Below are 23,317 nucleotides of genomic sequence, written 5' to 3'. Positions count from 1 at the left end.
GGGGGAGCTGTTATCAGCTGAGCCAGAGGGAGGTGACACCCACGGTACCGCTAGTGGCTGGTGACCCCAGAGCATGCCTGAGTCATGGTGTGATCCCGCCCCCCCCCCCAACTCCCAGGGGACAGCGTCTGCTTCTCTGCACCATGGTAGCCCAGCCCAAGAGAGAGGAGAGGGGGCTGTTTTCATCCTCAGGGTGATCCCCACCCCCACCTTAATTCTGGTCTAACGTTGGGCCTTCCTTAGGTCTGTGGCTGTCTGCCCGCCTGCCTGCTGACTAATGCGGATCTGGTGCCTGATAGGAAGGGCGGCACGGGGAGGCAGCAGGCCCCTGTGACGGGGCTCAGGTTACCGAGGGTGGAGGCATTTCCTAAAACAAGGCCCCAAAGCCACCGACCCTCCACCACGGCCTGGACTTCAGGCCCCCGGCCCAACACCCGCACCAGGTGAGTTCCGGCTGGGTGTGGCAGGATGAGGTGCGGTGGGTTTCTGGGCTGGGGTGGAGTGTGGCTAGGGAGGCTGGGGTGGATGAGGAGGGCAGATCCCCATCTGCCCCCTGCCCCCCACCCCGGGGAAAGGGACTAGCCTGGCACCTGGCCGTCCCTTCTTCCTGTGGCCACCCACGGGGCCTTGGCCACTCCTTTGTCCCCGGGGAGGACTAAGCAGTCTGGTTGCTGGTGCATGCACAGGGCCACACCTCGAACCCAGACCCCAGCGCTGCCTGTGGTTTACCAGGGCTGCTCTGTAAGTGCACGTTCTGTTCTGGGGAGGCAGCCCAGCTCCGCGAGTTAGAAGCCGAATTCCCTGGGATTAATTCAGCAGCAAGTTTGCCTCTGCCCAGATCCTTGCTTATTACGCGTGCCTGTTCTTGGCAGGTATTGGCCCTGCTCTCTGTGGGTGGTGGGGGCCCCCAGCCGCCCTGGCCTTGGTGTCTGCCCCAACCCCAATGCCTGCGAGCCTGCGAGACACTTGGCTCCGGTGTGGGTGATTCTGTTTGGGCCCAGAAGGTCTGGGAATGTGCAGCCTCAGTATCCAGAGGAGCCTTTGGGGGCTGGGGGCACTCCGCGCAGTCTTCCTGTCACATGGTCACACGTGGGGTCCTGGAAGGGTCCTCCCCTTCCCTCGCCTCCTGCACATCCCTGCCCCTCCTCCCCGGATTTTCCTTCCCTCTTCCCCTCCCCGGAGGCACTTCATTTGGCACAAGCACCTCCCTTTCCGGATGGGACAGGATGGGACTGGATGGATTCAGGGATTGGAAGACTTTCCTGGTCCTTCCAGGTCTAGATCCCTGTTACAGCCTTTCCAGAAACCCTTATCTCAGCGGGGAGGCATCCATAGGGACCTAACAATTCGTGCACCTTGAGGCTAGCTTCCGGCCACAGTCACCCTCAGCATCCCATTTTCTAGGTTAGGAAGTCAAGTCCGAGAGAGACTCCAGCTGCGTGCCGAAGGCCCAGCAGCTGCTGACAGTCTGGACTTGATTCCTGGGGGGGCCTGGCTGCCCCGCTGGCCTGGCAGGGGACGGCTGCGGCGGCGGGGGTGGAGCTGCCTGGGGCCCCCGGCCGGTGCGTGAAGCTGGGTCCCTGCCCTAAGCTTTGGCCAGGATGCAGGGGAGCCCAAGCCGGACCCTCCTTTTGCTTCTTTCTTTCGCAAGGCGCCAGGAGATGATGAAAGAAAACCCCATTTAGGAAGGAGAGACTCTGGTATTCCCCCTCTGCCTCCAGCCCCTTAGCTGCCCTGGGTTTTGAAATAAGATACTGCTTGTCAGGGGCTTGAGTGGGAACAGATTGGGAGTCCCGTTTCTCTGCCTGGGATCACAGCTGCAGGGAGCCCCGCGTGGCTGCTCACCACCGCTCTGGCTGGGCCCCCCAAGCTCAGTGCGGCCCTGCCCCGCCCCCTGCGCAGCCCCGCGGCGCCCCTGCCCCTGCCCATCCTCCCGCCCCCCTTCCAAGCCCAGCCAGTGCTGCTGCAGAGCCCAGGGAGAGGTTTGGGCAGGGCGCAGGTGGGGGTGTGCCTTCTTGGTTGGGGAGCGGCTGCATTAAAAGCCCGGCTGGCCCCGGCTGGCCCGGAACGGAACCGTGGGCAGGCACGCCAGCCTCCTGCCTGCCAGCTTTGCTCCCAGGCCTCGGAGCAGGTCCCTGCAGGTCCAGGGCACGCCGTCCTGTGCAGAGATGGCTTCCACAGGCTCGCCTGGGTTACCGACTTTCCTGGAGCTTGGAGTAGTTCTCCGCCGTCCTGATTGGGCTGCGCAAAGTGCGGAGATGGGCGAGGGCGAAGCTTTCTTCTCTCTCTCTCTCTCTGTCTCTCTCTCACACACACACACACACACACAGGCTCACACACACATGCCGCCAGGGTGAAGGTTGGGAGTGATGGGTCCCCCTCTTTGGGGACCGGTGGCTTCCATACTTATTTCAGAGGCCCCGCTGAGCCCCCAGAGTGCTTCCAGCATGCGGGCACCGGGCCCAGCTCTTGACAGGTGTTCCCTGCTCACGTGGCTCAGCCCCTCGGGACATCAGAGACAGTGTCAGGTGGGGAGGCCAGCTCCTCATGCACGTCTCCGCTCCTCGGGACTGGGCAGGGTGGCCAGGACCCTCGTGTGGCCACATGGCTTCCTGGGAGGCCAGGCTGTCAGCATGGCTCCGGGGATGGGGTTGGGGAGGGGGCTTCCGTCCTTGGGTTGCCCATTCCCGTCTCTGGGCCTCGGGAGCAGGCCCCCAGAGTTCTACTTGGGGACGCGAGGTAGAGGGAGTCTAGGGTGAGAGCAGGGGGCTGAGGGTGCCAAGGACCCATGGAAAACCGTCCGTCCTCACCCCTCAGGGCCCTTCCTTCCCCTGGGGGTGCTGAGGGCTGGTGCCGGGGAGCGGGCTGCTGGCCCCACATGATCATGGGAAGCTGATGCGCATGAGGAGTCTTGGTGGCAGAAAGCTGATGGTTGTCCGAATGCTGTCCCCTCACCTCCTGGGCCTGAGTATTCCCTTTCAGGCTCTAGATAGTTCTGAATCTGAAATGCAGCTTTCTGGGCCCACACTCAGCCCTTTGGAACCAGGGCCCCTGTGAGGGGAGCTTACTGAACCCCACTGTGAACCGACTCCCCGCACTGTCCAGCTTTTTTTTTTTTTAAGATTTATTTATTCATGAGAGACACAGATTGAAGCAGAGAGAGAAGCAGGCTCCCTGCTACCGGGGGATGCGGGATGCGGGACTCGATCCCTGAGCTGAAGGCAGATGCTCAACCGCTGAGCCACCCAGGTGTCCCTTGCACTGTCCAGTTCTTCCTCCGTGCCTCTGGGGTCTGGGTCAGGACTCGGCTCCAGGGCCCCGGGTGACAGCCGAGGGCTCTGAGATCGCACCCGCCTCTGGCCCAGGCCGCGGGCAAATGTGAGGAGCTGTAGCTCCTCTGAGCGAGTCATCCACACCGTGCTCGGGAGCCCACCACGGGGACCCTGGTGAGTGGCAGACTTGATGCAGTGCTTGTGACCGTGTATGGGCAAAGTCTCTGCCCAGGAGACTGTAGAGATACAGCCCCCGGCTACCTCCCTATCGGGGAGTTGGGGGGGGGAGGGCGAGGCTGGCCTGAGTCATTGCCCAGTGACCCAGCGCCCCGAGAGATCGAGCTCTGCGGTGAGTAATCCTGCCCAGCGCCACTCCCCCTGCAGTGAGCAGCCACATGTTCCTGCTGCAGAGAAACTTTTCCAGGGAGCCAGCTGACACACTTGGCCTGGATCATTTGTTTTTGAACAGGACTGAAAGGAGAGAGTGAGTAAGAAAGTGTGGGGGGGGTAACTGAGTAGGGGAAGGTCAGAGAGAGGGGAGGAAAGATCTGGAAAGTCCCGACATGTGCTTTGGAAGCAGGTGCCAGCCCTGAGATTCTCTGGAGGGTGGGGCCTGCCTGAGACCCGGCGGGGGTGGGGGGGCAGGGGTGGGAGCGGGGGATGTTCTGCAGGGGGACGGTGGCTGGAAGCCAGACCTGGGAGCCTGCCCTTGGCTGGCTCTCTGCTGCTCAGCAAGCAGAGTTGTTTCCATTTTAGGGACACAGCGGAGAGGCTGTCATTCTCCTAGGCTTTATTAAGATCCCATTAATCATGGTGACCGTTCCAAGTGCTAGACTCCGGGTTTCAGCTGCTCCGGGGATGTATCTGCACAGCAATCTTAGCAAACACTTAGCGTTACCTGTTGCAGAGAAGGTGCCAAGCGCAGAGAGGGTGAAAAACTTACTCAGGCTGGAAGTGGCAGGTCCTGGTTTTTTGGTTTTTTTGTTTTATTTTGTTTTGTTGTAAAGATTTTATTTATTCATGAGAGACATAGAAAGAGAGACACAGAGAGAGGCAGAGACACAGGCAGAGGGAGAAGCAGGCCCCATGCAGGGAACTGGATATGGGACTGGATCCCGGGACTCCAGGATCATGCCCTGGGCCCAAGGCAGATGCGCCCAACCACGAAGCCACCCAGGCTTCCCAGGTCCTGGCTTTGAATTTGAATGGGGGTTGTTTGAGTCCAGAGCCGCAGCGGGTTTGTAACGAGGTGCCCGGTGTCTCTGCCACTCAGACAGCTTCTGGTTGGGTCCCAGCTGTGCCGAGGTCCCTTCCATGTATGGGCAGCCCCGGGGCAGTGACCCCACGGCTCAACTAGGGCTGGGACAGGAAGGGGCCGCAGCCAGAGTCTCACTCCCGGTGGGCAGCTACCCTGGGGACAAGGCCACATCTCCCCCTCCCAGCCCTCTGGAGCCCCCCGGTCCAGGTCGGGGCTGCCCACGCCAGGCGGGAGCGGGCCCCACAGCAGCAGGCCCTGGGAGTCCGGCCTGCGAAGCCTGGAGGCTTCCGGAGGAGCTTCCTGTGCAGCTGGTTCTCCTGCACACTCGGCCCCCGGCCTGCACGACCTCCCACATCTGGGACCGGCTTCTCGGGCTGGGTCACGTGGTGCGCGGGGTCAGCGCTGCTCCGCGGGGAGGGCAGGGTGCCAGGAACAGCCTGCAGGGAGGGGGCCGCATCTCCGGGAACAGAGCGAGAGCTCACTTTGGCCGAGTGCCCACTCTGCACGGGGGCGGGCTGGACTCCCAGCTGGGGTCACTCAGTGTCACCCAGCTCTGCACAGGCCCTCTTAGTTACCCACCCGTCCACCTGTCCATCCGGCCGCCCGCCGACCCGCACCCATCCGGTAGGCGTCCGTCCGAGCGCTTGCGGTCTGCGAGGCTCGGAGCTAGAAGTTGCGGGGTTAGCCCAGCTCTGCTGGCCACTGGCCACGTGACCCTGGACGGATCCGGGCCTCCCCGCACGAGGGCCCCGGTCTGCCGTCGGAGGAGGTGTGACGTGCCGGGGATGTGCCGTGGCCCGGGTGTCGGCCTCCGGGAGAAGTGAAGGTCTGTGTTCACACCGGTGACACAGAACAGTGAATTCGGATGCGCAGCGGCTTGGGGGTGGGAGGGCACAGCTCCCAGCCCAGCGCTTCCAGCACAATCCGCCGTCTCCTCCTGAGCCCCTGCCCCAGGCCTCCCGGGCAGGAAACAGCGCCCTGCTCGCCCACTGAGATGTGCCTGGGCCTGAGAATTCGGGCATCATCTGCCGCACACAGCCGTCTCCGAGACAGATCCCGGGCAGGGCCCCGGCTGGGAGTGCCTGTCCGCCCCACGCCGGCCCCGCAGTCCGTCCACCCCCAACGCGGCCTACGAGGCTCCTACGCCTTCCTACGTGTAACGGGCGTGAAGCTTGACACCGCGATGCTGGCGGTCCTGAGTGATTTTTCTGAACGGTTCAGGTCGCTTTGCATCTCAAACCTCTCCGTGGGCACCTCTTGTCCTGGGGACACTCACCCCCAACCCCCATCATTGGCGTCCGGCCCCCTGGCTGCCCCAGGACACAAAGGGTTGTCCCCACTGAGAGCCTTCACCTTGCCTGTTCCTTCCTGAGCCATCTTTTCCTGATTCTTCTCCTGGCTGCCTCATTTGGGCCCCTAAGTGCCACCCTCATCAGAGAGGTACCTCCCCTGTCACCCCAGCTAATGCGGCTCTCTCATGGGCACTCTCAGTGGGTGGCTTTCTGCGAGCGGAGCGTGAATAGGTGACACGTGCATCCTACACCTATTGTTCACGTGGAGTGCAAGCTCCACGACGGCAAGAGAAACGGCTTGTGTCCCAGAACAGCATGTCACCCGGGCTCAGTTAATGCCTGTTGAGCACTGAGCCATAGAGGGCGGCCTAGGAGAGGAGCGTCCATCCAGCTGGAGCAGTTGTGGAAGACTTCCTGGAGGAAGTGATTGATGTGTGCTGAGCCCTGCAGAGTGACGGGTTTGTCTGGCGCAGAGATGAGGGTAGAAGGCAGAAGGGCGTTGTCAGGCCTCAGCGGACAGCCACGAGCAGCGAAGACCGTGCCACTGGTGGGGCCGAGGGGGAGTCGGAGATCGCCGTGTGCTGGGGTCCCCGGGGAGGCCAAGCTCCCGGCCTGAGCGGAGGCCCTAGGTGCAAATGGCACCTGTGGGTGCAGCTCAGCATTGGGGGGGCCTGTCTGGCCGGACGGCTGGAACTGGGTCAGGATAGGCAGCCCTAAGCCCCGCAAGCATGTAGGTGTCCCAGGAAGGCTGAGTGGAGGCGGGAGCCCCACTGGGGCCATCATACCCCATGGGCCAGTCAGTGAGAGCACAGGGAGGCCAGGGGCGCTGGGTGGACAGGACACCTTGACAGTCCCCAGGCCCTGCCTCGGTTGTCACTGGAGTGAGTCCTGAGCCGCGTGAATTTGTCTGACCAGCACCCCGTCCCTGGGCTCATTTGCCATTTTGGTTTGATCTCTTCATTGTCACCGCGGTCCTCACTACCCCACAGCTGGCTGCCGGATATCCAGCCCCTCTGCATGCCAGCCACTGCACTCGGAGCTCTCCGTGCATGTCCTGTAGCCTTCTCAGCAACCCAAGAGGTACAGAGAGGCCGAGTCATTGGTCTGTAGTCACACAGCAGGTACCGGGGACTCAGCTGGACCTCTGATCCCAGGGCCTTTGCATGCGGGGAGTCACTCACTCAGGCACCTACTTTGTGCTGGTACCTGGTAGGACCTGGGTGCGGAGAGGGGTGGGACGTGCTCAGGGCCACGCAGGCTTCGGGCACCCACTCTGCGTTGGGGTTTGCCTCCTGAGTCGTGGGTGGGCCTGGCTATGGAGCAAACACTCACCTGGGGGGCGGTCCAAGTGAGCCCCAGATGCCCCGGCACCTGGCCAGGGCCCACGGCACGTGTGAATGTGGTGCCCTCCTCCCAGCATGCCTCGTTGCTTGCTTCCCCAGGCTCGCCCCTCAGACTGCGGCTGTGCCTTGCGGGGTCCTAGCCCATCAGAGGTGGGGCCTGGAGCAGGAGGGGCACGCACAGTGGAGGGGGCTCTCCTCCTGTGGGCCGGGACCCTCCACCCCATCCCCTCACACTTGGTCCCAGGAACAGGCTGGCTGGCAGGTGTTCCTGGGTTCTGTTGGGGGGGCCCGCCACCTCCTGCGGGGAGTGGACCTGCTGCTGGCTCTGCGGGGTGTGCTGTGCAGGCAGGGCTGCTTGCTCCCCTGGGAATGGGTGTCCAGCCCCCTGGGCGGCCTGGTTTCGTTGCAGAGGAATGAGGACAGTGATGTTTGCGGAGACGGGAGCTGCCCGTGGGGAGAGGCTACCCTCCGGGGCCCCGTGCCCGCAGCCCCACTCCCTGCCGGGCTCTGCCCCCAGCCTCCCTGGGCGCCCTCCCCACCCCGTCTTCCTCCCTGAGCCACAGCCGGGCAGTAGGGGGCAGCGGAGGTCTCGAGCGGATGCAGCAGTTTCTCTAAATCTCTCCCTGGAAAGTCTCTCCGGGTCACGCCCGCAGTGGCTTCCCTCCCTGCTCACATCTTTCCTGGGGTTGTCATGCCGGCCGGGGCAGGGGGTCCCCACCAGGCCGGGGGTGAAGCCGAGCTGTGTTGATACAAACTCCAGTTGAACCCACATCCTCCCTGCAGCCCGGCAGGAAGTGACCTCATGGCAGGGTCTGTGCAGCGCCCACCGCACTTTCCACCAGTGGGTCCTGGACCCGGCTCTGCGCGCGGGGGCGAGGGGACCCGGCCCCTCCCAGCCATCCCGGGAAGACCCGGCCCAGGGCCTGGCTGACAGCTCTGGAACGTTCTCTCTGCTTGGCTGGTGATGCCCGCGTGCCTTCACGGGGCTGCTGAGAAGCTAAGAAGCATCTGTCTTCCTGATTGAAACCAAGCCTTATTTTTTGTGATTTAAAAATTATGCCGACTCATGGCAAAGAAAACCAGATTAGAAAACTGCAGAGAATACGATCGCTGATAATTGCATCCTGCAGAAATCACTGTTGGCGTTTTTTCCAAGCTGTTTCTCCATGCGTATGCTAAACACGAAGGGCTTTAAAAAAAAAAAAAAAGACAAACAGGATCTGGATCTGATGCTTCTTTTTGTCACATACGAGGGTGTTGCCTCCCCAGGGATTTTCCTCATCCTGCCCCGCATCCGGCCTCGTAAAAGGCCGGGCCCCCTGGCTCCGGGAGGGCACAGCAAGTCAGAGGACCATCGTGGGGTCAGTGGGACTTGGAAGCGGGCTGGGAGCTTCCAGCAGAGGGTGGCCCCTGGCTGGGGGCGGCGGACCAGGCCTGGCCCCCCCTCCCCCATGGATGCTTCTTCCTCTTTGTTCCATGGGGTTGTCTATGAGTGGCGTGGGCAAGGCTGCGGCCACAGCGCTGGCCCTCGCGACCTCCCTGGCAGCACGACCTTGGCTGCAGGACTCGGTGTGCCCCTCTGTGAAATGGGCTTAGAGAAACACCCTCGGGAGGCCTCAGTGAGGAGCGGATGCGTCCATCCGAGCGGAGGCCCAGAGCAGCCCTGCCATCACGGTCGGTGGTGTCTGGCTGTGTTCGGTCCTCGTCCCCGCTGCCCACCGCCGCTGTGTGCTGTCGGCTCTCATGCATCCGTTCCTTCACCTTCTGGGGCGTGGGGGGTAGAAGCTGGGGTTTCCGAGGAGAACGTGAGGGTCTCGGGGACCCGCCCTGCCGCCTACTCCTCCGCGGGTCCCTACACGGCTAGCAGGACACGGGGCCGGCTCCTGCGCCCCCTCGCTGTGTGGCCCGGGGCAGGTTGCCGAGCCCTTCTGTGCCCCGTGTCCTCATCTGCCGGAGGGGGGAGGAGAGCCACGGGCAGGCTCCGGTCGGGGCGCCGTGAGGACCTGAGGGGGATGCGTGTGAAGCCCTGGGAACGGTGCCTGCAATCCGTAAGCTCTTACTCAGCTCGTCTTGTTGCCGTTCTGAGAATATTCTTGGAAATCGGGACACTGACGACAGTAGATGGAATGGGAGCCATCGAGGAGGGCCTGCCTGGGAGCCGCTGCCTGTTCTCAGGGGGGAGGTGGCCCGCTCTGGGTCCCCCCTCTCCCGGAAGCTTGTGTCCCGGCTCTGAGAGGCGGTGGCGGGGAGAGGTGGCCCTTTGTGGGGATCTGATTCCCCAAGGTTTGGATGGTCCCTGCTCTGGTGTGGAGGGGCCTCCCTGCCCTGCCTCGTGGGCTGCCCCCCACTAGCAGGGGCCGTGCAACAGCAACCCCAGCTCTCAGTGGCCCGAGAGCATGCTTCGCACAGAGCGGGGAGTCTGGAGACCCGGGCGGCTCAGGGATGCTCCGCGGGATGCTCCGCTCAGCCGCCCTCGGGTGTGGCTTTGCTCTCTGCGGGTCCCCGTGGCTGCAGATGCTGCGGCATTCGGAGGAGGGGGAGCCCTGTCCTGTGAGCCCTGCTCCAAGCTGGGGACCGGTACTCGAGCCCCTCTGCGTGTTCCCACTTGTCCCCTTCATCCCACAGCTCTGCCCCTCGGCCCCATGGCTGAGTCCTGGCGGCTCCTGCCCTGTAGCACGAGGTTTCGGGGCTGAGCAGAGAGGAGGGTGAGCCCCTGACCCAGATGAGGGTGGGCTGGGAAAGGTGGGGTTGGATGGGAGACCCTCCTTCAGCAGAGGGGGCAGGGAAGAGGCTGTCGGGGTGAGCCATTGAGGCGGGACCTGGTTCTGCCAACCCCGGGGGCGGGGGGTGCGGACACTGCGGTGGCCCCCCCACTCCAGCCCCAGCCCTGTCCTTGCTGGAAAAACAGCAGCTGCGGCCCGAGGCAGACCGGGCTGGCTTTCTGGGGGCTGGAGAGGGTGGGCTCAGCTGGAGCCTGACCTTGGGGCCGGATCCAGGTGTCCCTGGGACAGGCTGTGGACACACACACTGGGGGGGTGGGGGGAGGCCTGGCCGCACCTCTGCAGGTTTGGCTGGGAGCGCACCCTGCTCCTTCCTGGTCCCCCCACCCGCCCAGCATGTTCCGCGTTGGTTTCCTCTCCTGCCCCCTCCCTGTGGCTCGGCTCGGCTCGGCGCGGCGTATGGTAGTGATTAAGTCCTCCTGCCTGCTCGCTGCTCAGTGGCCGAGAGCAGAGCTTGTGTGGGGCCTCCCCGCCCCCTGGGGGGGTCCCCTCGTCCCCTGGCCTTCAAAAACCAGACGTTGTTGCCGGTGCGTGGAGGTGGAGGTGGAGGTGGAGGTGCCGTGGAGCAGCCTCGTCAAAGCCGTTCTGTGCGTCTGAGCTTCTCAGTTTTGTGCTTGGGGTTCACAGGCCACATCCCCAGCCCTCGCTGGGACAGGCAGGGCCCCTTCCGCCTCTCCGGGCAGCTCCTCTCTGGCCTCTCTAGGGAAGGTTTCCCGGAACGCGGGCCCCACCGTGGGGTGGCCAGACCTGCTCAGGCCCTGGGCTCCGGCATCTCAGCTCCTGTCACTGGAGGGGTAGCACCTTCTGTCGCCTGGGGCCCCGAGCTGCCAAGGCCGGACTGAGCCCCCCGAGATCGTGACAGTGGCGTTGCCATCCGTTCATGGTAACTAGGGCTTCCCGTGGGCTCTGTGTGGCCTTGGGGGGGTTTACGTGGTGTATCTCCTGTAGTGTGGTGAACCACAGCGTGAAGTCAGTTCTGTTAATTCCCATTTCACAGGTGAGGAACTCAAGGCACGGAGAGAGGTTACGTAACCTGCCCGAGGCCACACAGCTGGTGCATGTGACAGAGACAAGGTTTGGGTTCAGGAAGCCTGACCCCAGAGCCCCTGTCCCTAACCACCGACCGACTCCGCTCTCTGGTTGTAGTGGAGACCCTGAGGCCACGAGAGGGGCAGTGGCCTGGCCAGGGTCACACAGCTTCGTGGCAGAGCTGGAATCCTGTATCTCAGGCCCTGTTCTGTGGCCTTCCCTTGGTGCCCGTCCCTGGGGTGGGGCTGGAGGTGCCCCCGGTCACTGCAGCCCAGTTTGCACACGTCATTCCAGAAGGATGTCCGTACAGGATGGGGCTTCTGAGGGACACAGACACCCTTTGCGCTCATGACCACGGTTGTTCGTCATTGGCTTCGTTAGGGCAGTGGGGGTGGCTTTGGGCCTCGCATCCCTGTCACCGCTCACCTGGCCGGCAGTGGGGCGGTGGGTTGCCTTCCGTACAGGCGTGTTGGTGTGTGACGCGCAGCGGGAGTTTGCGGGAGCGGCGCCGTGGGTGTCTGAACACCTTGGGGTCGGAGCCCTGCCCCTGCGTGGCGGGCGAGGCCCGAACCTCTTAGCCCGCCCCCGCCCCCAACTTCCTGCGGAATCTGCACACCTGCCCTCCGGCAGGGCCGAGAGCCCAGGAGCCTGGCCGCCGGACGGACCCAGGCCGTGTTCTCGTCTCTCAGCCGTGACCGTGGGCTCCTATATGGCCGGCCGGTCGCTGCTGCCCTCCGCGGTCCCTGCCCGGTCCCCGACGTGGTGGGAGGGAGCCAAGGCGCATGCCCCACCGGCCACGAGGCAGACCGGGCAGGGAGGCCTGCCCGCAGGAAGCTGGCGGGCCTGAAAGAGTTAACGAGGGATCCTGGCTGCTCCTTCTTTTCCCAGGGAAAGGGCAGGAACGTGGCCTCCGCAGAGGAAGGGGTGGGTGGGGGATGCAGTGAGCTGGGCTTCTCTGTGCAGGCACCACGAAGCCACCCTGCATATTGAATTCCAGCGACTTCTGCAGGCCAGCTGTTCAGAGCGAGCCCAGAAGGTGGAGAGAGAGCTTCCAATAAGCAAAGAGGATGGAATGAATGTGGGATTCATTACTGGAATTTGGCAATGCAAGGAGCCTCACTTTCTCCCCCGAGATGGGACGGGGGCGGGGAGGCTGGGCTGGAGCCATGGGGGGGCTGTCAGGCAAGGGCCCCTGCCCATCCCCCCACAGCTGAGCTGGGCTGGCGGCGGGGGTGGGGGGGGGGTGGGGGGGGTGGGGGGGGGCTGGGGGGGGCCCTGCTTCCCTGGGCCCGGGCTCGCCCTTCCCCTGAGAACTGCAGGCTGGAGTCACGTGCCCGGCTTTCCTCCGCTGCCCCGGCCTCTGCTGGAGAGAATGGCCTGGCCTCTTTGGCCCCTGCCACCTACGGCCTCCTGTTTTGCTGCCCTGGCCTCTCTCACGGAGGCCCGGGGCGGGCGTGGGCAAAAGCCGCTTCCCGGCAGCCGCCCTGGTCCTGGAAGCAGCTGAGATCTGCTGACGCCCCTGCAGGGGTGAGCTGCCCGTCCGGCCTTCGAGAGGGTTCCAGAGCCGTCCCGTGTGGGTGCGATTCGTGGAATCCCGTGGCCCCACTCCCTCAGTTTAAGGAGGAGGAAGGGAGAGGCCCGGAGAGGCGCATGTGGGATTCTGACCTCCAGAACCGTAAGGTGACAGGTTTGTGCTGTGCGTCGTTCAGGTTGTGGCAGTTTGTTACAGCAGCAACAGGAAGCTGATACAGTCCGGAAGCGGCGATCTTCTGGAAAAATTCCGGGGAATTCTCCGTGTGCCTCAGGCCCTCCTTGGGTGACGCGGAGCTTCCACAGCCTCTCCCAGATCCAGAGTCCGCAGGAAGGCTCCCCCAGGCAGGGCAGGCAAGAAACCAGTCGAGAAAACGATTCCCTTTTTCACAAGCGAAGGCTAGGGTGTGAACCCCCACACCCGCCTCATTTTTGTGGCTTTTTTTTTTCTTTTTCTTCTTTTTTAAGATTTTATTTATTTATTCAGGCCAGAGCGAGAGAGAGGCGGAGACACAGGCAGAGGGAGGAGCAGGCTCCATGCAGGGAGCCTGATGCGGGACTCGATCCTGGGACTCTGGGATCACGCCCTGGGCCCAAGGCAGGCGCTCAACCCCTGAGCCACCCAGGGATCCTTTTTTTTTTCTCCTGAGAATTCTGTAGCTGCAAGAGACTCTAGGGTTCATCTGTATGATTTGCAAGTGAGGAAAGGGAGGCAGGCCCAGGGAGCTTCCGTGCCAGGTTCAAGGGCACGCAGGAAGTTCAGGCCAGATTTTCAGCTCGTCTCTTCAAGCACTTTCCCCAGTGGTGGACGGTTAGCGGACCTCACGGAGCAAACTGGATGGGCCAGGGGAGCTGGGGGAGCAGGTGACCTGAGGCCTGCATGGACTGCTTGCCTCCGCACCAGAGGCTGCCCTGACCTGAGGGCTGGGGCCTGGCTGAGGGTGGGGAAGGGTCAGGTGCCCTGCACGGGCGTGGGGGCCCCCTCTGCAGACTGCTGCTGCCCTCACGTCCTGCAGGTGCCTCCAGGCTGCCCAAGGGGCTCCCGGAGACCTTGGCGAGTGGGTTTGCAACCTCTGTCTTTCCCCATCGGCACCCTGTGGCCAGCAGCTTGCGAGAAATTAGGCTCTTCCATGTGGCCATGAAACCGTTACTTCCTGAGCTGAGTTGGGGACCCGGTGAGCAAATTGCCATGATGGCCCTATCCTGGGGTCTGGAAAAAACAGCTGGGAATGACACGTTAGGACAAGTGGGGGCCTCCGGCCACCTTGCTTTTGGCCCCTCGGCCTCTCCTGACATCAGAGCTGCTTCCCCAGGGCTTGTGTGCAGGTGCCCCTGCCTGGAACACCTGCTTTCTCGGGGTGTCGGGCCTCTGTGAGGATTCTTTGAGAAGAGCCTCGGCGGACCCGTCTCAGGTGCCTCCACCTGGCTTCTGCCTACCGCTGCGTTTTATCTCTGCGTCTTTCTCCCTGACCCCGAGACCTGAGCCTGCAGGGTCCCCAACCGCACCTGGAACAGAGCCTGCGCTCGGGACACCGTCCAGACACTCTGCACAAAGAGACGAAGGGAGAAAGGCGTCCAGTCCCCGTTTCTAACTTGTGCCTTGTGATCGATACTCCCGGCCTTTCCCATTTTTGATATGTTTTTAAAAGCCTTATTTTGAAAAAGTCTTAGACTCCCAAGACATTGCACAAGTCCCGGTAGAGAGTTCCTGTGGCCTTTCCCCCAGCAGCCTCCCCACTGACGTGTTACAGGACTCAGTTCGTTAGCAAAGCCAGGAAACGACGGTGCCGCAGTATGAACTCAGCTGGGGACCTCGTTCGGCTTTCACCCGCTTTCCTGGGCTCTCAGTTGCTTGCGTGTGTGGTTCTGTGAGCTTTTGTTCTGGACACGGACTCATGTGCCCACTGCCGTAGTCGGGAGACAGAAGTGCGCCGTCCCCACACAGAATTTTGCCCGCTTTTGAACTTCCCTAATTGTCCTTATACAGGATGCTTTTATATATTTTATTTATTTATTTTATCTTGACTTCTTTCATTGAGTATTGCATATTTATTCCTTTTTTATTTTATTATTTATTTTTTTAAGAGATTTTATTTATTTTTTCATGGGACACACACAGAGAGAGGCAGAGACACGGGCAGAGGAAGAAGCCTCAATGCGGGACTGGATCCCAGGACCCCGGGATCACACCCTGAGCCAAAGGCAGATGCTCAGTCACTAAGTCAACCAGGCGTCCCCCTTCACTTTCCTTTTTTAAATACATGTTTAAGAGAGACATTCCCCAGAAGGCCCTGCAGGTGCACTGTTAGGGTTTCAAAGCACAGATGCTCACAGTGATCACACTTCCCTGTCCAACAGTTTCTGCTCCTTCCTGCTTTCACTTCCAGCTCCAAGCATCGTGAGTCTAGAGGCTGGCAGATGCTTGCTTCCTCTGCTTCCTCCTGACTGTTCCTGGCCCCGCGCCCACGTCAGTGTCGGTGGAAGATGGGTGGGCATCGTTCTGGAGCCCCTGCTTGAGTGCAGGCCCCACCCCGGTCTGTGCACGTAGCGCCTCTTTCCTTCTTCCCCAGTTCCGGCAGGAGGAAGGACCCCTTTCCCCTCTTGGTGGGTAGGAAAGCTGCTTCCGAAAGGTTTAGAAATTTGCCCAAAGTCCCTGAGCTGTGGGTGGTGGAGGATGGAAAGCAAAGTGGGGTGGCTGTTGAGCCCACAGGCTCCTCAGTGGGATCGCTGGCTCCCTCTACCCCCAGGCAGAGAGGGTCTGGCACTAGTGGTGCTCCGGCTTGTGGCGGGAACCCGGGAGGGTCAGCGACCCCTCTGTGAATAAACAGCCGGAGATGATGTGCCAGCAGCTTCACAGCCTCCGAATTTCCGGAGCTCCTGGTTCTGGGGGCAGAGAGGAAAGAGCGGGGCTGGCTTGGGCTTCTTCCTTGACGTGAGCAGTGGTTGCACCTGCACCAGTCTGTGTCCTATGCTAAAGGGATGGGGGTGGGGGTGGGGGTCAAGAGCCCCTCACTAAGAGCTGGTCTGGGCTGACAGAAACCTCATGTCAGGGGTCTCTGGGTGGCTCAGCGGTTGAGCATCTGCCTTCAGCTTAGGTCATGATCCCGGGGTTCTGGGATCGAATCCTGCATCGGGCTCCCTGCAGGGATCCTGCTTCTCCCTCTGCCTGTGTCTCTGCCTCTCTCTCTGTGTGTCTCTCATGAATAAATAAATAAAATCTTTAAAAAGAAAACTGTCCTGTCAGATATCCTGAGCAGCCGGCAGAGACCAAGGCCTCTGCCCTGGAGGAAAAAACAAGGTTCCTTTGGCTGGGGTGTTTTATGCCAGGTCATGAAAACAGGCCTGGAGTCGCGGGCTCCCCGCTCTGGGTTAGAAGCTTGGTGTGGTTTTCAAAGCCCTTCGAGGCTGTTAGCTCGTTATCATCCTACCCAGAACCCCATAAGGGAGGGCAGGAAGTTTGAGCAGCCTCCTTGCAAGCAGCCAAGTAGCAGGTGGGTTCGCGGCCCTCGGTTTACAGGGGAGTAAGCTGTGGCTCAGGGAGGCTATGCCTTTAGCAGTTAAGTCACAGCCTTGTTATTCCTGGGGCCTCCAGAGATTTCTTTAGTTTTTAACCAACGTGCACCATCCCAGGCAGCGGACACCTGCGTGCCCCTGTCCAGCCTGAGCGGCAGGCAATAACCAGGCCCGTTTCCTTCCTCCCTCCAGATGTGCCCGCATCCTGCACTCAGGTTCCTCCTTCCCACGTATGCCTTAGAACTTCTGCTGTGTAGCTGTGTTTCTCAGACATAGCGTTGTTTTGCACCTTGCATAACTGGGGCATATAAGGTATAAGCACCCTTTTTGCAGTTTTTTATGTTTGGAATCGAGGTCATCTACTGTCGTGTCTGTAGTTCTGGTCCGTGCATTTTCACTGCCGCGTGATCATTGGTGGGTGGATGTACCAGAGCTTTCTGTTCTCCCCTTTAAAAAAAAAAAATAAAGATTTTGTTTATTTATTTGAGAGAGAGCACAGAGGGAGAGGGAGAAACAGACTCCCCATCCCAAGACCCTAAGATCATGACCCAAGCTGAAGGCAGATGCTTCACCGACTGAACCACCTGAGCATCCCTTCTGTTCTCTCCTTAATGGACATTGGGTTGTTTTCAGGTTTTGCCCTTATAAACAATGCCACCACCACACATTCTTGTGTTCTCTGGTAACTTAGGAATTTGGGTTTAAAAATAGTATTCCAAGCTCTCTAGCTGCCTTGGGTAAGCCATCCTACCTGTGGGGCTCATGGTCTCTGCTCCCACTCCAACCTGTGTCCAGAGGGTCTGGACCGATCTGTGATGAGGTCTGGCCTGGAACAAGAAGAGAGAGCTGCTGACGGGCTAAGTCCGAACCAGTGTTTCCAGATGGCCTTCTCCCTGGGACCATTCGTAGGTGTTATAGAGGCAAAGTGGTTCCACGGTCCAACAAGTTTAGGAAATAGTTTATTTATTTATTTATTTATTTATTTATTTATTTATTTTTTAATTTTTTTATTTATGATAGTCACAGAGAGAGAGAGAGAGGCAGAGACATAGGCAGAGGGAGAAGCAGGCTCCATGCACTGGGAGCCCGATGTGGGATTCGATCCCGGGTCTCCAGGATCGCGCCCTAGGCCAAAGGCAGGCGCCAAACTGCTGCGCCACCCAGGGATCCCCAGAAAATAGTTTAAAATAAACTTAAAAAAAAAAAACTTGCATCATAGAATATTTTTATATTCTATAGAATATTTATTCTATATATTATGCTGGTAAATACTTGTAAACATCAAAAGAGGGACAGTGGAGGGTAGCAGTTGATACATTTATCTGTGGAAACCTTTTAGGATGGGAGTGCTCTGCAGGACAAATTGTCCTGCTTTAACAGAATTTGAGAAACAGAGGTCTAAATTGCTGGCGGGGGGTGGGGAAAGTGTGGATCTGCAGTGAGGCGAGGGTTTGGTTTGGTTTTGGTAGGTGCTGTCGAGGAAAAAAACTTTTGTCTGTCTTCTTAGGTCCAGTTCTTGGGGGTCTGCAAATTAAACTGCCAGGGGCCTCCCCTCCCCACCCCCCAGAATTAAGCTGCCAGGAGCCATATTAGCAAGAGAAAAGAGCTTTAATCACATACACACATGGGACTTTACAGAAAAATGTGACTCAAAGGGGCTGTTAGGATTTGAAGCTTATATGCTCTCCTAGTAGGGGAAAGGGCGGGGGAGAGGAGCCCTTCCTGGAAAACAAATGACTTTTTGGAAAGATAAATGGCCCCTTAGGAGAGTAGATGGGAGGTAGATAGTTTTGTGAATGTTTAGGTGTGGTGTGAAGACTTCTCGTCTTCTGTGATAGTCCGATAGTCCATCTTCCTTGGTTGCCCAGAGGAGGGGATTGATGACCACGGACTTCTTTTGGGAAGTTCTGCCTTTAGTCAGATAAGAGATTTCAGGAGCTCAATTGTCTTCTCAAAGTCCCTTTTATGCCACTGGGATGTACTCTGGACCCGTTCCTAGATCTGCTTTCTTCTTCGTCTTTACCAAGTCCCAGCCAGGCAGCCGGCAGCGTGGAGACGCTTGATCAAAAGCCCGAGCCTTGCCCAGTGAATGGCCAGGGCCCCTCCAGCCCGGGCCCCTTGCTGCTATTTGGGCAGCAAGAGCTGCGCGGACCTTCTGGGCTTAAACCAAGTTCTCTGAGCTGAGGGTTGGTTCTGTGCGGGGTTCCTTTGGTCCTGAGGCGGGATGAAACCTCTGGAGGACACACGCTTCTTTGGGCAGTTGAAGGAGCTGTTGACCCGAGTACCCCACTCGTCCCGTGCATGCCTCTTAGGTACATTGGGTTCAGGATGCTCTCACTGGAGATCCCAGGATCTCGCTAGATCCCAGGATCTCACCAGATCCCGGAATCCCAGAGATCCCAGATCTCACCAGGTCCCAAGATCCCAGAGGTTCCAGGACCTCACCATGTCCCAGGATCCCAGACATCCCAGATCTCACCAGGTCCCAGATGGTATCTATTAGTCCCACGCGGTGCTTTCCAACCCGGCCTGCACGCTGGAACCCCCTGAGAAGTTTTCAAAGAAATACCAACCCCTGGGTTCGTGAACTCAGAACGGCGGGGGCCGGGCGCAGGCCTCTGTATTTCTTGGAAGCTCCCCTTTAGAATGGGATGCATTGTGAGGATTGAGAACCTGTTTCCAGAATCTAAGCACCCTGGGGTGTCAGAGCCTCGGCCCCCCCACTAACTACTAAGCTGCGGGTTGTCTGACTCAGGATCCCACCATCTTAGCAGCTGGGCTTCTGGTTCGGGCCCTCGTTTCGGTGGGAGGGAGGGCGAAGGGAGGGCGAAGGGAGGGCGAAAGGAGGGCGAAGGGAGGGCGAGGAGGCCGCGCGCCGCACCTAAAGCCAACCTGGAGCGCCCCCACCTGGCGATCCTCCCTGCTGACACCCCGAGAGAACGTGCGGTTGACACCTTGGTTTTTGTCTTTGAAATCGATGCAGGGTCGGGGCTCTTCTGTTGCTGGGTGTCTAGGATCCTGGCTTTGTGTCAGCCGGGACACGCGGGCGGCCGAGGGGGGGCGGGGGCGGGGTGGGTGCGGTTGGCAGCGCGCCTGGGGCTCCTCTGATCCCCCCGAGTGCCCCCCCACCCGAGAACGGAGCTGGCTGCCGGGCAGGAGCACGGTTTTCTGAAGTTATGGTATCATCACGTAATTTCTAAGACACTGCTGACACCATAGCTTTGCAAGCGGGGAAGGAAATGTGTATCAAGGTGGCCCAGAGGGAAAAGGCGACGTGTGACCGTGGGGAGGCGCGCACTTCCTAGGAAGGAGGAAGGGGGGGGCTTCCTGCCTCCACGCTCCGCTCCGGGGTGAGTGAGCCTGGCAGGTGCTCCAGGTCAGGGTGCTCGCCGGGAGGGCTCCTTGGAGGCAGTGACTTTTACCAGGGGAGGGGATTCTAGGAGGGGTTTGGGCAACTGCAGGGCCTGGAGAAAACAGTGTGCCCTAAGTCACAGCCGAGCTGGGAGGGCCTCTTGGGGACGGGCCCCATGAACCCCTGCCTGGAGGGGCAGCAGGAGAGGATGGTGCTCCAAGGCGCCTTTCCAGGAGGAGGGGCGGTTAATCCGCGGCGTGGGCTGGCCCAGGTCAACGGGTGCGCCTGCATGTTGGCGGGGCGCGTTCTCTCAAGAGGGTGGCTTTCTTGAGGTGGGCGGAAGCAGACAGCAGAGGGTAGGTGGGGGGGTGGTGGCAGCCACGGTGCTGACCACTGTGAAGAGGTGGCAGTGGCAGCGGCGGAGGATGAGGCTGGGCCCCAGTGGGGACTCGTTTAGGTGGCACAGCCACCACTCGGGGGGGGCAAGAGAGGCTTTGGAGGCACCCTCCCCCCCAGGCTCACCTGAGCCCCCACTCTGGGGCCCTCGGGAGGCCCCCCGGGGACAGCAGGGCCGGGCAGGCTCCCCTTTCCGCCCAGGGGTGTGTGGCTGCACCTGCTGCCAGCAGCCCCTCCCGGGCAGCCCAGCCCCCGGCCTGCGGGGCAGAGGGAAGGGTGTTTTCTCTGGGCCTCTGATGGCAAGTATCTGCTGCATCCCATGGGGGTTGGCCCAGGGTGGGCTGGAGAAGAGGCTGTGGGAGGGCTGAGTGTTGTGTTTACACCCAGGCTTTGGGCTTGGCTGGAGAAAGGGGGTGGGGGGACTAGGGCACTGGGGTGTGTATGCACAACTGTGCATGTGTGCACATGTGCCTGAGACGGGGAGGGGTGCTCTGTGACCACTTCCCTTCCTTGTTGTGCTGCCGCTGTGGGCAAGAGGGCGGGTGGGTCGCAGCCATCATGTGGGTGCGCCCCCCCACTGCGCACAGGTGACACCCCCAGACACTGCATTTCCCCCAGTTGGCCTATTTGGAGGTGGGAGCCAGGACAGCCAGCTCCCTGACGACCATTCTGTTGGGGCGTCCCCCAGGTAGGCAGTGGACCCCACTCCCCTCCACTCCACGGCAGCCTGGTGTCCAGCCAGGGGGCTCCCTTGGCTTTGTGGGCACAGGTGGAGATCACAGTATCCCGAAAGTGACAGCTTGGGAAAATCTGACCTGGACACCCCCTCAAAGGGGCCTGGGGGGGAGGATCCTGTTCCTGCTTCTGGACTGCCTTGGCCAGAGCAAGTTTCAGGTCTGAGCGTGGGTTTCCACATTCGTGGGAGGAAGCTCCTACTGTACGTACCGCGGGTCAGGTCAGGACTGCGGGGCTGTGTCAGTGTCCAGGGGCCAAAGGTTACCGTGGCCCTGCGCAACAGCACCCCACTGTCCTGCACTTCTGGAGGCCCCAGATCAGGGGTCAGGGCCACCAGGCTACGGCGAGGCGTGGGCAGGGCTGGCTCCTCCCAGAGGCCCCCGTGGGGAATCGGTTCTTGAGTCTCTAGCTTCTGTGGTCTCCACATCCCTCCTGCCATATCTGGTGACCTGTCTCAGCTCCAAGCAGGGGACACAGCTCAGTCTCCCACCCCACCCCCACACCTACACTTTGTCTTGGGGCCCTTGTGGTCTCCAGGTAGGAAACAACACGATAAACCGGCTCGAGAAGAAAAAAAGGATGCACTAAACTCTTTTTCCTTTAAATATGTTTTATGATATCAGATACCAGAACATGAAATTTGCCCTTAATAACACTGAGCACATTCACTGTGTTGTGCAGCATCACCAGGATCAAGCTCCAGAACATTCTCGTCCCCTCAAAAGGAAGCCCCGTGTCTATTAAGTGGTCAGTTCCCACACCCTCCCCCTCGACCCTTCCACCCCTGTCTTCGCAACCACCAATCCGCTTTCTGTTTCTATAGATTTTTCCCTAATCAGTGTGGCTGTGTGTGACTTTGAAGTCAGTAAACAGGACGGGTCGGTTATTGGAAGGACATAACGTGCGAGGAAGTTGGAGTGTGGAAGGCCCGGCTCAGAAGGGGCAGGGTTTGCAGGAGCCCAGTGGGGCCCCCCTCTCCACTCCCTTTCTCTCTCCTGGGGTCTCCTCCTCTGCTCCCCCCCCCCCCATTCTCTCCTCTCTCCCTTTGCAAATGGCCCCAGATAGCTTCCCAGCCCTGAAGTACATGACCTCAAGCTCTTGGACCCTCCGGGTGGCCCAGCTCATCACTTGTGTGAGCCAGGCCTCAGGTCAGGGGCTGGCTGCCTTCGAGCCAGGAAGTTCACCCTGGTCTGAGCAGCGGTGCACCACATAGGGGACAGAGAGCCCCAGAAATGGGTGGTGGCCCTAATGGACATCTTCGGAACGTCTTCTGACTGGTGCTTAGCAGTCAGAAGTCACTTCTGGCGAAGTCACTTCTTGGGAGAAGTTCTGCTCTTTCTGATAGTAGAATCTGGGAGAAATATCCCCAGGAGGGGGACGCTGTGATCACCTGCTGTGGGTTCCATCAAGCTGTATCCTGTAGCACCCCCAAGTGAAGTTGCATTTCCACTGCTGAAAATGAAGTGTAGGGCGAAAATAATACGGTCTATACAGCTCTCCAAGGATCTGGCTTAACTCCAGGGTAGAATCGAGACTATTGAGAGAGTTGCCACCCAGTACAGTAGCCACTGGCCACAGCAGCCAGTGACAGATGTGGTGTGTGTACGCGTGCCTTGCCTTCTGTTTCTGCTAGGAGATGCGGTGGGCGGCTGGGCAGGCCTCAGGCTGTTCTCTCTGCTGTGTGTGCTGAGCCCAGAGACCCTGAGCGGGTCCGGAGGGCGGGGCTTCTGGGTTGGAAAAGCACCCCTGGGCTGCAGGGTCTTGTCAGGTGCAGGGATTCCCTCTCCTGTGCTCTGGAGAACCCCCTCCATCCCATGGGCCATGAGTGAGGGAACGTGTAGAAAGCACCCAGGCCACCTCCTGGGCCAGGGCTCTGCAGGGGGGAGTAGGGAGACGAGGAGGCAGGGCAAGGAGTGGCCTTGGTGAGCTGGCGGTTTGCCCACCTGGCTCCCAGGAAGGGGTGATGGGCCCTGGGGGACACAGCCAGGTGAGCGGCGGGGAAGGAGGTTCCAAGGGGAGTGTGGGGAAGGCAGGCCCCTGCCCACAGGACAGGTGTGGAGTGGAGGTGTCATCTCCAAGGTTCCACGTGAACCGTGACACCCGGTGTGACCGGAGTCCCTCCTGGCGGGCATCTGGCAATGGTTCTTGGGGCCGGGCCTGCCTTATTCCCTGTCCTAGGAAACCACCTTCCAGGGAAAGAGAAGTGTAGATTTTGAGCAGCTGCTTTTCCTCATCCTGGACATCATGTCTCACCTTAGTTCTTGCACCTAGAGTTGATCGTGCCCATTTCACGGGTCCTGTCCCACAGGGTTGGGTGGTGAACCTAAGCTACGTTGAGTGAAGGGGGCCTGGAGTCTGGTGTCTGCCTCCCGGGCCCACATCTCTGGTCTGATGGGGGAGCAGGAACCCCGGGCATGCAGGCCGTCCCTCCCCTGACGCTCCCAGCAGTCCCCAAAGCCTTTAGGGCAAACCCGAAGACTTGGGAGGCCCCGGGGAGGACGTTGGCCAGCCGGGGTGGGCAGCGGTTGGACCAGCCAGTGGCTGCTGCTAGGGCGAGCTTGCTTCTGAGGGACTGGAGGGTGGACCAGCTGGACGCGGTCAGCCTGCCCGTGTGGCCCATGGGGTGGGTGCTTGGGGGCCTCACCCACCGGCCATGGGGAGGGGGTGGGCACGGGAAAGGAGAGCATGCCTTGGGAGCGAGCACTGGGCCAGAGTTGGCCCTCCAGGGGACGGGAGGGTGGACCTCCCTAGGACAACCTGCTCAGGGGTCACTCAGGGCTCCTTTGCACTTGAACTTCCTCGCTCCTTGCCCCTGCA

General features: G+C 60.5%; 1 protein-coding gene across 5 annotated transcripts in view; it reads left to right on the top strand.

The window, feature by feature from the left end:
- SEPTIN9 (septin 9) overlaps positions 1-23,317 on the top strand; it is a 144,791-nt gene that overhangs the window by 89,126 nt on the left and 32,348 nt on the right. Inside the window, exon 1 of one of the 5 annotated variants that reach the window (XM_072746526.1) lies at positions 110-443. The exons of the other annotated variants lie outside the window; for them this stretch is intronic. The gene's annotated coding sequence lies outside the window, so the exon portion shown is untranslated. Of the gene's footprint in view, positions 1-109; positions 444-23,317 lie in introns of those variants that run through there. 5 annotated transcript variants of the gene reach the window in all.

Source organism: Vulpes vulpes, chromosome 2, assembly GCF_048418805.1.
Source record: "Vulpes vulpes isolate BD-2025 chromosome 2, VulVul3, whole genome shotgun sequence".
NCBI lineage: Eukaryota > Metazoa > Chordata > Mammalia > Carnivora > Canidae > Vulpes > Vulpes vulpes.
This window is presented reverse-complemented; position numbering and strand designations above follow the sequence as displayed.